A 10,437-nucleotide genomic window follows, 5' to 3' on the forward strand; every position below is an offset into this window, starting at 1 on the left:
CCATAAAACTTCCTAAACAATGGGCAGCTGAATGGCTGCACTGCCATGGAAGGAAGCACCCTGGAGTTTTCTTGAATTTAAAACTAAATAAAATAAAATTAAACACATCAAATTAAGACCACTTAAATAATAATTATAACTTTTGTTAGCATATCAGATTTTGGGATCTTAAATTTGATCTGAATTCTTGACCTGCAGAGACCCTGCATAAGTAAAGCCGCGGTCACACTAGACTTTGAGCATGCGAAATCTCTTCGGACACTGCAACGTTCGTGGTATGACGTCACGCTCTTCAGCGTCTTTTGTTTTTTAATAAATATGAATTCAACATAGAACTAATAGTAACACACTTAAAATGTAAAAAATATACAATCTACTCGACTTTACCGCAAAAAAATATATAGTTCTTTTAATTCAGCCAAGAGGTCACGGCATGACGTATCGATCTTCTATTCGTGATGCGAATTCGCAGTTCACCAAACTTAACTTTGAAACGCAGCGAAATGCGAAACCTTTCGCATGAGCTTGCGTTTCCGGTCTGACGCATTCGCATGCGTTTGAACGGAAGTCAATGGAACGAAAAGTGCAGTGTGACCGCCATTTGAGTCTAAGAAAAAAACTCAGACATGCATGATACCAATTGTCCAACTAATTAAGAAGTGTGCTACAGTATTACAATTATTCCCTGGTAGAAAATAAAACGGGTGAAAAATCCCATAGAAAGACTGACATTGCAACCATATTAAAAGCCCCTCAAAACACATTAGAAACCACTTAGCTATACCCTGGCAACCTTCCACAACACTCTATTGTAGCATTACATTTTGAATTTTGCATACATTTGCATTTTTCTTAAAAAATGAAAAAATATAGTTAATAGATGCTGCTGTTGAGGAAAGATGCTATTCAGGCTGCATCTGCCCCCCTCCCCAAACTTGATTCCTAACCTCAAGTTTCCTCGGCATCTGCAACATACTTATTCATGTATTCAGGCATTCTAATATACCCCTGCCTTGGCACGGCAATTACCAGTCCATCTTTTCCACCCCGCTCTCCACTGCCAGCCTCAAATCGTCCCTCAGTTAGGGGATAAGTATTCACCCCAGGGTCTGGGCATTTAAAAATACTCCGGAGAACTCATTTAACCACTGTACTGCTCCTTTCTATTGGGACCGATTCTGTACCGTGGCCACAAACCCTGACTAATTCCTAAATATTGGAAATTTGTAATTCCTGAATGAATTTCTTCATGACCGGCATTTAAGTTTAGGCCAATATCTAAAGGATCAAGTTTTGACATGATTCTGTGCTGCTGTGACCCAAGACAAGCATGTATTGAGAACTCTATTAGGTGGTATTTAGCGGCGTATTGATGTTAATCACAAGGAAAGAGCTTTTTTTAATACACTCTCATTAAGCAACATCTCTCGAGCAGCTTTTAAACAAAACATCACATTGTAAAAAATGGTGTTCGTAGACTTTTAAAAAAATAAGTCGATAATATGCATGGCTTTTATGAGCTGAATTAATGAAAGTAAATGTATTGAGTGATTTTAACATGTCAGAATGCCATGACTTACAATCTGCCATCACTGTAACAATTATCGAATTAGATTACATAACTCAAATTGTTCTATTAATTTACACGGTTTACAATTATTCAAAATGTTCTTCATATCTTATTGTATGATGTACATATCATGGGCATGTCTATTTCTATGTAATTTATTTCTATGATTGCAAAGCTGACTTTTCAGCATCATTACTCCAGTCTTCAGTGCCACATGATCCTTCAGAAATCTCTGTAAAATGCTGATTTTGTGCTCAGTTATTAATAATGATTCTTATTTTTAGCAATGTTGAAAACCATTTTTGCGGCTTGATATTTTTGTGGAAACCGTGATACATTTTCAAAAGAATAGCATTTATTTGAAACCAAAATCTTTTGTAACATTATAAATGTCTTTACTGTCACTTTTGATCAATTTAATGCATCCTTGCTAATTAAAAGTATATATAATTGAACAATTTGCTACTTTTAAATATTCAAATTGAACTACAGTATATACATACATACCTTATTAGACCTTAGTTCAATTTGAATATTTAAGTAGCTTTTATAAACGTGCCCCAGAAAAAAAACTTACTGGTGTGCATCAATGGCACTGGGATATTTTAAGATATGTCAGTACAAGTTACTTTCAGTAAAAGATTCATCTGAAACATGCATTTTAGTCTGGGACTAGGCTTAAGCCTTGTCTGTGAAACCGGGATTAGTGTATCATTAAACACTAAATCTGCATATTAGAATCATTTCTAAAAGATAATGTGACATTGAAGACTGGAGTAATGATGCTGAAAATTCAGCTTTGCCATGACAGGAATAACTTAAATTTTAAATTATATTAAAACAGAAAACAGTTACCGGTACTGTATACAAAGTTAGTTGAGGCTTTGACAGAATATTCCGAAGAGATGAGAATGTCACAAAAATGGCGTTTAGATGGTGCAGTACTGTATAAAAGTTTCTACAGCAACGTTTCCCTTATGAGACTGCCCTGGCATTTGAGTCATGTGACTTTTAAGGTGTGCAAATGTTCTGTAGGTTTTAGAGAGAAAAGAAATGGATGCATCTGTGGATTTTCATTAAGTACCACACAAGTGCAGGTTTTTGCAGGTACTCAAATCAAACGCTTCCCATATGATTACTGATTGATTGCCATGTCTGTCTCAAGGGTCCCTACTGAAGCTTTTAACATTAGCAGTCTCATTTCTGTTCACCTGAATCCCAAAAAGGCAGTGTTTTGCATTTTTAAAGACTGGTGCAAAAAAAAAAAAAAACTGTTCCTTATGCCCTTTCCTATAGGGAATGATTATATTCTCGTTTTAAAGTAAAAAAAAGAAAAAGAAAAAAAAAGTTACATGTTTTTTCCCTTTTGTAATTTAATAATTCATGCATCAGAGGGTTAAATTAATGGAATCCATCCATTTATACCTGATACATATGACTAGTATGGACGCAAATGCTATGTGATTTGATTTACAGCTAAAACCCTTAAATTACATCCTACACACATTATCTCAGAATATGTGCACCAAGCAATATCCGAGGCTCACGTGTCTCATATTTTGTATTCCTTCTATTTTCCGCATGACGAGGCCTGGAAAATTGACTCAGCGATGTTTCCATGCAAAGTGGGTTTACTTTTACATTAACATAAATAGGAATGTCTCGGGTCATCAAAGCGGGACGCAGGTGTAGCCTCATTGTTAACATTGCAGCGATTGTCAACCCTCAGCAAAGACACAGAAGCATCTCAGATGCAAATGAACGGCACGCTGCCATTCACCTCACCGCTTGCTTCCCTCTGTCACACACATGCAAACACACCGTGTGATTTGCGACGACGTTTATGCTAATATGAGCTTATTGTGCAGCAGACAGTCGGCCTGCGTTTGTTGAGCATGTGATGTATCATGGTGTCAAAACTGTTGGGTACCACTGTCAAAACATGTAACGTGACCCTGAGCCTGAGGCACTCAAAATGAACACGGAAGCAAGAGTTTCCACCAAAATACAATAGTTAGTAAAGTAAGTTATAATATATACCTGGAAATAGATGACAAGCCTTGAGTTGAACGATTGGAAAGGTTAATAAGTTATTGTGTCACACTAGTCTCATGACATTGTTGCAGTAGCCTATTCGTCTTGTTGCTTATTTTGCGATTATCCTTGGAGTAAAAGAACACATTGTCAGTTGATCATTATTGCAAAATCACTTACATAACAGTAGTGGCAGTGAATTTAGTAACTATAGTATTTTGGTGGAAATAATGCGCATTTGCATAATACAATAAGTAATTAATGCATCATAAATTAATCTAATCCATTTATTTAGATCTGAACCTGATACATATTTTTAAACCTCAATAGAGTGCAACTTTCGGGTTCCGGAAATAAAAACATGCTTAACATCAGAAATCATGGTTAAATAAGTACATTACCCAATATGCTGTACAGAAAATTCCACCAATCAGAGCATAAAAATAAGCGAAACACACCAAAAGATCTCTTTAGCTCCGCCCACTACCATGAAGCACCGCTTACAGATCCTGTCTGATCTGATCGATTGCTCGATTGCTCCTGATCGATTGCTCCTGCCTGCCTAGCTGCCTGCTGTGAGTGTGTTTGCTTCGGTGCTGTAAGCTCCGTCTTAGCCTCGTATTTCCTTGTTTTGAACCATCATTTACTACAATTTCTACTAGTTGTTTATACTACTACTAAATACAGCTTACCCAACATCTCAGATTAACCTGACATCGCTAGCTTCCGTTACTACTAGCACAACACGATAGTAATTCGCTAGCCTGTTAACGCGCCACCCGTGCGCTCAGCTATTTTTATTTATTTATTTTTCTCTCGCGCCTTTGAGTTCATAAAAGCTCAGGTGAGTAAGAATCACTCAACAAACACGGTGAGTAATGTCTTGTCCTGTTATTGTCACCTTCACTTCATGTCACATGTTTAGCATAGCCTTCTCTGTTGGCAATATAGGATTTATATGTGATAAATGCAAGGAGACAGTTAGGCTGAGAATGATTGTGCCCTAGTTATTGGCGATTCTATTACACGGAACGTGAAAATAGAGACACCAACCACCATAGTCACATGTTTGCCGGGAGCCAGAGCGCCTGACATCAAAGCAAATTTAAAAGTGCTGGCTAATGCTAATCGTAAATTCTCTAAGATCATTATTCACGTCGGCACTAATGATGTTCGACTCCGCCAGTCGGAGATCACCAAAATTAATATTAAAGAGGTGTGTGAACTCGCAAGTACGATGTCAAGCACTGTAATTTGCTCTGGCCCCCTTCCTGTTCGCAGGAGTGATGAGATAGTTAGTAGATTGTGTTTGCTTAACGGTTGGCTGTCTAAGTGGTGTCCGCAACATAATATAGAATTTATAGACAATTGGAAAAGTTTTTGGGGCAAACCTGACCTGTTGAAAAGAGATGGTATTCATCCCTCCTGGGATGGTGCTGCTCTTCTCTCTAGTAATATGGCACATAGTCTTAGAGCTCAAACATGACAATCTGGGGCTCAGGTCAGGAAGCAGACAGACTGGCTTAAAGGTGAACTCCGGTCAATTTTAACATTGAGCTCATTTTTTTGTAAATTTGGAGTGCTGTCAATACAGAGAACAACGACAAAAATCGGTGTTGCCTACACCGTGTTATCCTCTTTTTAAAATTTACACCCCGTTGACTTCAATGGGGCAAGTTTTAAACCTGCTTTTAGCCTCTTAACATCCTCGATGTGTCATTACAAGTGCACAGCAAATGTGAGTGATTCCTTCAGAGTGAACACGGGTGAATCTGACTGCAGTAGATGTGAAAGATATTAATAAAAATGATGTTATTTCAGCCAGCGCACATACCTGTATTTTCTTCCTGTTTTCGGTCGAAGCCCATAGTAATCGATTGTCGAGTTCACACGCATAGGTTTAGTTACCTATGATCACGCGCGTGAACTCGACAATCGATTACTATGGACTTCGACTGAAAACAGGAAGAAAATACAGGTATGTGCGCTGGCTGAAATAACATAATTTTTATTAATATCTTTCACATCTACTGCAGTCAGATTCACCCGTGATCACTCTGAATGAATCACTCACATTGGCTGTGCACTTGTAATGACACATCAAGGATGTTAAGAGGCTAAAAGCAGGTTTAAAACTTGCCCCATTGAAGTCAACAGGGTGCAAATTTTAAAAAGAGGATAACATGGTGTAGGCAACACCGATTTTTGTCATTGTTCTCTGTATTGACAGCACTCCAAATTTACAAAAAAATGAGCTCAATGTTAAAATTGACCGGAGTTCTCCTTTAACTGACCGTCTGCTAGCGGCCTCGCGTCACCAAGGTCAGATAAATCCCATCACATAGAGCCTCTTTCACCTAGCTATCATCATATAGAGACTGTGTCTGTTCCCCGAATTTGGAAATCCAAAAAACGTTTAAACCCATCTAAGGTTAAAAATTTAATTGATGTTCAACAAATAAAAAACAGCTATAATACAGATGAGCAAATGCTAAAGCTTGGGTTGCTGAATATTCGATCGCTTACTTCAAAAGCACTCATTGTTAATGATATGATTTCAGATAATAACCTAGATGTGCTGTGTTTGACAGAAACCTGGCTGAAACCAAACGATTACATTACTTTAAATGAGTCCACCCCGCAAGATTACTGTTATAAACATGAGCCTCGTCTGAAACGCAAAGGGGGAGGAGTTGCTGTAATCTATAGTGATATTTTCAAAACCACTAAGAAATCAATTTTTAAATATAATTCTTTTGAAGTGTTAGTACTTAATGTAAGAATTTGCGGACTTTCTATCAGAATTAATATTGCCGATAAAGTACTAATTGTTGGTGATTTTAATATACACATATTTAATATACACATCGATAATGAAAAAGATGCATTGGGATTGGCATTTAAAGACATTGTAAACTCAATTGGAGTTAGACAACACGTGTCAGGACCTAGGCCTACTCATCGTCGTAATCATACTCTAGATCTAATATTATCACATGGAATAGATGTTGATGCCGTTGAAATTCTGCAGCAGAGCGATGACATCTCAGATCATTATCTAGTCTTGTGTAAACTTAATTTAGCCAAGGCTGCAAAGCCGTCTCCGTGTTTCAAATATGTTAGACCTATCACTTCTGCCACTAAAGATTGCTTTATTAATAATCTTCCTAATCAGTTTCACCATCTCAGCATCACAGATAGCTTAGAAGAACTCGATATTGCAACAGAAACTTTTAACTCTCTCTTTTCCAGCACTTTAGACACAGTTGCTCCGTTGCACTTAAAGAAGATTAAAGAAAATAGTCCAACGCCGTGGTACAACGAGCACACTCGGGCCCTTAAGAGAGCAGCCAGAAAAATGGAGCGCAACTGGAAGAAAACAAAATTAGAGGTATTTCGCATTTCATGGAAAGAGAGCTCGATTGCTTACAGAGAGGCCTTAAAAGCTGTCTTTCGCTCTCCCCCCCCCCCGCCATTCTGGAGGTGGGGGGGGAAGCGAAAGAAACCTAAAATTCTCGGGACAGCAGCATGTGTCCAAATTTTTCTATTTCATCAGAAACGATCTGTAAACAGGGCTTTAAAGTGTAAAATACCGAACTTGTCCTTAAATATTTGAATATATATGCATCTTTTTCAATAAACTTAAAAAATATTGTTTTTATATATAATCAACACTAAAGCCATTAAGTACACAGTCTTGAACCTTTGTAAGTTTGTAATGTTATGATTTACTATATAGTTGGTTGGCTTGGTTCATGGCTTATAACACTTTAACAAAGACTTTTTGGAAATCCCTATGGAAAAAAAATACTTCCAGGACCAACACAGCTGAAAAAAAAAACACAGTGGATGGGCACTGTTGCACTCAATATACTTTCTCATAAATTTACTATCAACATTTCTAAGTGCAGATATTTTGCATTTGCTTGTTTCAAACCCACAGATGATTTATTTGTGTCTGGTATCTTATGACAGTATACCATATAATAAATCAGAAGTCTAGATATTATTTGAACAGATAACGCCTAAAGAAATGAATTAATCTTCTCAAGACTCCTAATCTCCACCATTCCCAATTTACCTGTGTCTCTTTTCACCTTCATAAAAGAATATAAAGCAGTTCACCCTGGGGACAAAGGGCTACACTCGCAACCAAACAAAATGAAGAGCGCAGAGCAATAATCATTTGCATTTCCAACATCTGCTTTCTTGACTGAGACCAATAATTTGTTATTTTGGTGCCTGGAGCACTGTCTTCATATTCAGGTCCCCTATCGAGGTGTTTTGTCACAAGAGTGCATTTTTATGACACCGGAAAAACTCCTGTTGGGTGATTCATTTCATTTACTTTCTTTCTTTGTACATTTATTTATTTATTTTATTAGTGGTTAGGGGCTGGCTGGGTAATTTAGGCTCAATCCCAATTCTATTTTATACCCCTTCGCCTACCCCTACCCCTACCCCTTGCCCCTTGAAACAGAGTGTCAAGGCGTAGGGGTGAAAATATTCCCCTAAGAAATGGGACACCACTACTACACTGTTACATGTCATTATACATCGTCGCTAGCGCCTACGTCACAGGAGATGCGCCAATGTTTATCACAAACTTCCAAGAAGCCGTCGTCAGCTGTAGTCTTGCGTGAGTTACAGCTATTTTTTTGCATATTTCTTCTGAAGTTTGCAGAAAACAACGGAGATGACGATATCGTCGACGCCTAATGCTGCGTTCACACCAAACGCGAACAGAGCGTCTGGCGCGAGTGATTTCAATGTTAAGACGAACGCGTCTGGAGGTCTTGCGGCGCGAATGAAGCCTTGTTTATACTCGACGCAGCCGCAAGAGCGCGAGTCACCGCAGATCGCGCGCGCACCTTTCCAGACGGACGAGGCGTTTATACTTGACGCGCTCGCCGTTGTACTATTCTTTGAAACGACAGGGGGCGACTATTGGGTAATTGTCCTCTAAACCATCAGGAGTCAGCGGTGAGAAGAAGAAAGCTATACACACGTGACAGTTTATTTTAGTACACCACCACCAATACCACACTACAAAAAGAATTGTGTAAAACCCAGTAAACCCTGAGATTATTACTCGTGACAATAAAAACAAATATATGGAAATGAGAATGTGTAAACAATATAACTAAATTAACAATCTCTTACATATTTTCTAATTTCACTAAACATTTCATTAAGTTTTGTGAACATTTTTATTAAACATGGACCTTTATGTTCATTAAAAATACTTATTATGCTATTGTATGCTCATTTTTTAAATGTAAGGAACTCATTTAGATGTGCAAACTGGGTGCCCGTGTGGTGAGAAGTTCGAGCTCGGCCAGATTCGGCTCGAAGTCGTTCATCTTCGGATGCGGCGCCGCGCGCGTTGTTACAAAAAGTGCCGTGCACACCGCCAGGCGAAATTGGGTCTTGCGAACCCAACGCGCGAGACCGCCCACTCCGCAATGACGTCATTTTTGCCGCGCGCGCCTCGCGATCTTGCGGCTGCGTCGAGTATAAACAAGGCTTGAGGCGTTTAGCGCGGCGCGGTGGACGCGAATTCCCCTCATTCGCGCGTCCACTTCGCTTCAAACTTTTGCTTTTTACACGCGTCATATTGTTAACGAACTTTAACGATTTTTTTGCAGCCGTTTCTTTGAAGAACATGACCGTAAACACTAGATTGAATGTGACATAAAGAAAATGATTATTGGCAGTCATGTTGCCTCTGTAGCCGGTGTATGCAGGTACATTTCTCATACCCCTTCGTTTGAAGTGCGGTCCCGAAAAATCTTCGTTTCAAGGGCTATCTGGCCCTTCCCCTTACCCCTACCCCCCAACCAAAAGAGAATTGAGACAGCCCTACCCCTTCACGGGAACGCGCAAAACGGAGGGGTAGGGCCAAGGGGTAGGGTCAAGGGGTGAATTGGGATTGAGCCTTACCCTACACATTTCAGATTACATTAGACACTGCTCTAGCTGGCCGGTCAAACTGAAAGCCATGTAAAATTCAATGTGCATGATACATGGGGCGATTTTCTAGCCTCAGGATTAGTAAAGTACAAAAAAAAAAAAAAAAAACTCTAGCTGCAGCAACAACAACAACAGATCCTTCCTAGTTGTAAAGAGCCATCAGGACTAAGTCCCTGGGGCGGATTTGTGACAGGGTTTTTTTCCAGGAATGCCCCGAAAGCTCTAATAGCAATGCCACTTTGAGTGGGGTCGCAGGGGCACAAGTCTAAACTGCAGGTTGGTGGAGGGAAGAGTGAACAAGTTCTCACTTTCATGCTCCTTCACTTCATTTTCCATTTTACTAATGCTGCCATATATCTCCCCGTAGGGAGGGAGGTGGTTTCAACCCCTGGGAAGAAAGAAATGATCTAATATACTGTGCCGTTTTTTTAGAAAGACAAGATGTTATGTTAGAGAAGTGGTTCTCAACTGTTGGGTTGCGAGGTCTGATCTGATCTGATTGCAGCAGCAAAAAACAATAATAATTATAAATGAAAAATATTTATATAATAAATACAATCATATATATGTTTATATATAATAAATAAGCAAAATGGGGAAAGAAAGCGAAAGAAACCTAAAATTCTCGGGCCAGCAGCATGTGTCCAAATTTTAATCTTAACCGTTCTATTCCATCAGAAACAATCTGTAAATAGGGCTTTAAGTGTAAAATACCGAACTTGTCCTTTAAATCAAACTCTAGCATATTTTGGTGTAAAAAAAAATAAAAATAATGAACCAGACTACAAGAAATACAGGCACAGCAAGAATAAACATGGTTTGTGATCAAAAATAAAGATGAATTTAAAGGGAACCTATTA

Source organism: Scardinius erythrophthalmus (assembly GCF_964197995.2).
Source record: "Scardinius erythrophthalmus genome assembly, chromosome: 12".
NCBI classification, from domain to species: Eukaryota; Metazoa; Chordata; class Actinopteri; order Cypriniformes; family Leuciscidae; genus Scardinius; species Scardinius erythrophthalmus.